Source organism: Microtus ochrogaster, unplaced genomic scaffold, assembly GCF_000317375.1.
Source record: "Microtus ochrogaster isolate Prairie Vole_2 unplaced genomic scaffold, MicOch1.0 UNK41, whole genome shotgun sequence".
Classification (NCBI taxonomy): Eukaryota; Metazoa; Chordata; class Mammalia; order Rodentia; family Cricetidae; genus Microtus; species Microtus ochrogaster.
In genome coordinates, this window is record NW_004949139.1 from 710909 (window position 1) to 715353 (window position 4445).

At 47.4% G+C, this 4445-nt stretch overlaps 1 protein-coding gene and 1 long non-coding RNA gene across 5 annotated transcripts in view; one reads left to right on the top strand and one right to left on the bottom strand.

Annotated features, from left to right (window-relative positions):
- The window catches only part of LOC113458520, a 4424-nt gene extending 3041 nt beyond the window's left edge, over positions 1-1383 (top strand). The window contains exon 3 of the long non-coding RNA XR_003378888.1: positions 1168-1383. This is a non-coding gene — a long non-coding RNA (uncharacterized LOC113458520). The remainder of the gene's footprint in view (positions 1-1167) is intronic.
- Positions 1-4445, bottom strand: part of P2ry6 (pyrimidinergic receptor P2Y6) — a 23236-nt gene that overhangs the window by 13981 nt on the left and 4810 nt on the right. The window lies entirely within an intron of this gene.

A 4445-nucleotide genomic window follows, 5' to 3' on the forward strand; every position in this document is an offset into this window, starting at 1 on the left:
AAAAAAAAAAAAAAAGGTCTTTCCATCCTACCAAGAAGAGGCTCATAGACTGGAGCCTGTCCGTTGCCTTTTTCTTTTTGGGAGCATTGGGCCCTAATTCACAGCAGCCCCCAGGCTCTGCTAGTCCTCTGTGTCTTCACTTGTCAGCTCATCCTCTTTCCACAAGCCAGCAGACCTGGCTCAGCAAAACCCTGACATCCTCACTAACTTCCCAGAGTCAAGTTCCACATAATCCAGGCTGCTTTTTTTCTTAGCACCCACCCACCCTGTCTCTCACACGCAGGCAACATCCCCAACCCGGGACCAGCTGTGCTTGCCTTGTTCCGTGGGTGGCCAGTGTGTTTCCATCCCTAGCCTGCATTCTTCTCATGCTGGTGGCTGGCAGGCTCCCACTGAAGGCAAATGCATTGACAGGGAGCTCGGTGTGGGCAGGAACTCTTCCCATCACTCTAAGCAGACAGTGGGAAACTTAAGCAGGAAGGGGTTCTGCAGGCAGGGAAGCCTCACCAAGGAGCAAGTGGCAGGGAAACAGCTAAGTGAGTCAGGAGGCCAAGGGCACTTCAGGCAGTGTAAACAGAGGGCAGAGGGCCCTGACGGTGGTGAGCAGAGCAGGAGAAGCCAGGCAGTTTACTGGCAACTATGGGTGAAAGAGGCAGAAACTAGAGATAAGCATGAGACAGATGATTGGAGCTTATGATACCCATTCCAGCCTCATAAGAGCCTGTGAGATAGGACTCGTTATCTCCTCGGGATGAGAGGCAAGACACACAGAGGAACGGCTCTTGACTGTGAGCTCGAGAGTCCACATCACCATGGACCTGAGATGGCGGAGAAAGCGGCCCTGCGCTCACCCTTTTTATCAGTTTCTGATCTCCATAGGAGCTGCCTCCTCCAGGGAGTCTTCAGAACCAACTAGAAGGAATCCCCCTATATCCATGGAAAGTCCACCATGAGGGTTGTCCTCTGACCAACCTGGGATGCCCATCAGCTTCCTACATACCTTCTGCCTCTCTAGGGGCTCTTCCTACTCGGTGGTAATCTTACTCCACTTGACCCAGAGCTGACCAATCAGAGCACCCCTCCAAACCACTCACCAGTGACCAATCAGACTGTGCCTCAGGAATGTTTCTGTGTCTATCTTGGAAGACTTTCTCTCTTTTCTCCTAGGCTGTCGTGAGAACGGTGGGAAGAACTTAAGTGAGCGTCTAGAAACGCAATGAAGATAGGAGTGAGAACAGAAAAAGAGAATGTGGCAGACCCAAGCCTTCTGTTACGTGAGCTGACAAACTGTTCAATTAAACCAGCCCTTGCCACTCTGACACTAAATACCCAGGGGATGGCAATGAAATGGGATTTGTTAATTTCATCAAAACTGGAAATCTTGGGCTGAAGAGATGACTCAGCAGTTAAGAGCACCGGCTGCTCTTCCAGAGGTTCTGAGTTTAATTTCCAGGACCCACATGGTGGCTCACAACCATCCCTAATGTGATCTGGTGCCCTCTTTTGGCCTGCAGACAGAACACTGTATACATAATAAATAAATCTTAAAAGAAAAAAAAACTTAAAAATCTTTGTGCAAAAAGAAACATTATTATCAGAGTAGAAAGCTCTGCAAAATGAGAGATGGTATTTGAAAATCTTGTCTGGTTAGGAGTTAATACAGGTTCAAGGCTAGCTTGGTCTGCAGAACAAATACCAGGCCAGCCAAGGGTACCTTGTCTCAAAACACAAAAACAAACCACATACACACACAAAAGAACAAACCAAAACCAAAAAAATGCAAACTCATTGAAGAACTGAATGAACATTTCTCCAAAGAAGATCCACAAGTGGTTAGTAAGTACTGAACGGATACCCCACCTCACTAATCATCAGGGGAACGTGAATCAAAGCCGAGAGGTACCCAGGACAATGGTTATCATTGAAGCGGGGATGAACACCAGGGAGATGGCTCGGACAGTAAAAGTGCTTGTTTCTTGAATGCATATATAAAGCCAGATGTGGAGGTATGCTTCTGTGGCCCGGCACGTCTACGAAGATAGGAAGAGAGGCAGGAAAATGGCTGGAAGGTCGTTTCTATGCAGCGCAGCAGAGGAAACAAGAGAGGCTGCCTCCAAAACAGAGTGGAAGGGGGGAACGGACGCCAATGAGGTTGTGTGTGCTGTGGCTCATGATCACCTCCACCCACACACCCACCAGTGTGAACACACACACAACACACACAATAAATAAATATTTAAAAAAAGCCTCAACCACATACTAGAAGATATCATTTGATATTGACGAGGAGATGGCGGAACCTGAATTCCCATTACTTGCACAAACGTAAAATAGTATGGCCACGGGCCAGGCGGTGGTGGCGCACGCCTTTAATCCCAGCACTCGGGAGGCAGTGGCAGGCGGATCTCTGTGAGTTCGAGACCAGCCTGGTCTACAGAGCTAGTTCCAGGACAGGCTCCAAAGCCACAGAGAAACCCTGTCTCGAAAAAAAAATAGTACGGCCACAGTGGAAAAAAAAAAAACAGTACGGACGTTTCTTAAAATAAATAAATAAATGCATACCTCAGGATTAGCAGATTGTCTAGCAATTCCACCTCTAGAATCCAAACCAAAGTCTTAAAGAGGGAGGAAGTTCTGATAATGAACGGTAACATGGATGAACCGTGAACATATTGTGCCCAGTAAAACAATGGACACTTGTAGCTACAGGCAGGACTGAGAGTGCACAGACTCAGGGCAGGGGAGCCATGGCTTTCTGCGTCCAGAGTATTCTGTGCTTGAGAGCAGGTCTCACTGTGTGGCTGAGGCTGGCCTCAGGCTTGGATTGCAGCTCTGGGGACAGATGTTGACAGTTATCGCACAATAATGTATATGTGCTGAATATGACTTGTTGTGTGCTCTCAGGAAGGGTTAAATGAGCTGGAGAGATGACTCAGCAGTAAGAGCACTAACTGCTCTTGCAGAGGACCTGGGTTTAGTTCCCAAAGCCCACATGGTAGCTCACAACCGTCCATGACTCCAGTTCCGGGGGATCTGATACCTTCTTCTGATTTCAGGTACACATATGATGCATTTACATACATGCAGGCAAAAACACTCACACACTTAAAACAAAATAATAGAATCTAAAAAAAATTTTAAAGAGGTTAAGCTGGGGGTGTTGTCCTGTGCCTGTAACCTCTCAAAATCAGGCAGTCACTGAAGGGTTACCACAGGTTCAAGGCTAACCTGATTGGTGTAAAAAATTTTAGCCAGCTGAGCCTACACTGTGAGACGCTGTCTCAAAATAAGACAAAACCAAACAAAAAGTAATTGATATAAGTTTTTTTGTGTATAGCATTAAACAAATTCACAACAAAACAAACAAAGGGAGGAAAGAATGCCAGCCCTGACCAGCACGTCCGCCCTGGGGACAGCTTTCCATTGGTTCACCTGACCAGCACGTCTTCCCCGGGGACAGCTTTCCATTGGTTCAGCAGCGCTTAATGGAGCTCATGAGCAGAGAAACAGCATTGGAAGATAGTGATAGTGTCAGGTTTGTCAACTGTCTGGTACAGGAAAGATGTCTTCCTCTGAGTCAAAGTTCAAGCATGCTGACTGCCCATCACAGAAGACACAATGTCTAAGCTCCAGATTCCTTTTTTGTCCCCCCAGCCCATATACACACAGGTATTACTTGGCCACATTTGTCTTGGTCTGTGGCAGCTCAAAAGCTGGTCCAAGGGCTGATATTTTGCTCATCCCTGGTGCTGTGAGGAACTAAGTTCCTTAACTACCAGCTTTATGTCTTTGTCCGGCATTCATGAAAGTGGAGCAGGCTAGTATGTAGCTAGCAGGTTACACACGTGGTAAAAACAGGCCCCTCACAGTTCTTGCATCCGAACCGTGGAGTGTGGGGGGCATAGGAAACGTATTTTTATGATGCAATGGTCCTTCTGGGACTCTCACCCCTGAAAGGTTAGCTTCTCTAAGGATCCATCACGATCCTCTTCTTGGAGGCTGCTTCTCCTTTTTCACATCAATTGCCAGGAAACCCAGTGATGCTTCTTAGGAATGCAATTAAAGAGTTCCTCAAAATTTAACCTAAAATTGTCATATAAAGCAGGAGTTCCACTCCAGGTGCACACCAAGAAAAGTGAAAATAGCTCCACAAACCGGGCACAGTGCCAACTCACCGTAGTAGCGGCACTCGAGATGCTGAGACACAAGAATTGACACTGCTTGAGGATGGACTGAGATGCAGTCTCCAAACAAAGCGAGGGACCGAAGCGAGGGCTCACTAGCCAGGACTGCTTGCTGATCTTACAGAGGGCCCAGGTTTGGGCACCCTCATCAGGGTGATCACAACATGCCCATAACCTTAGCTCCAAGGGATTCAATGCTATCTTCTGTCTCCTCGGGTACCTGCACACACACACACACACACACACACACACACACACGCA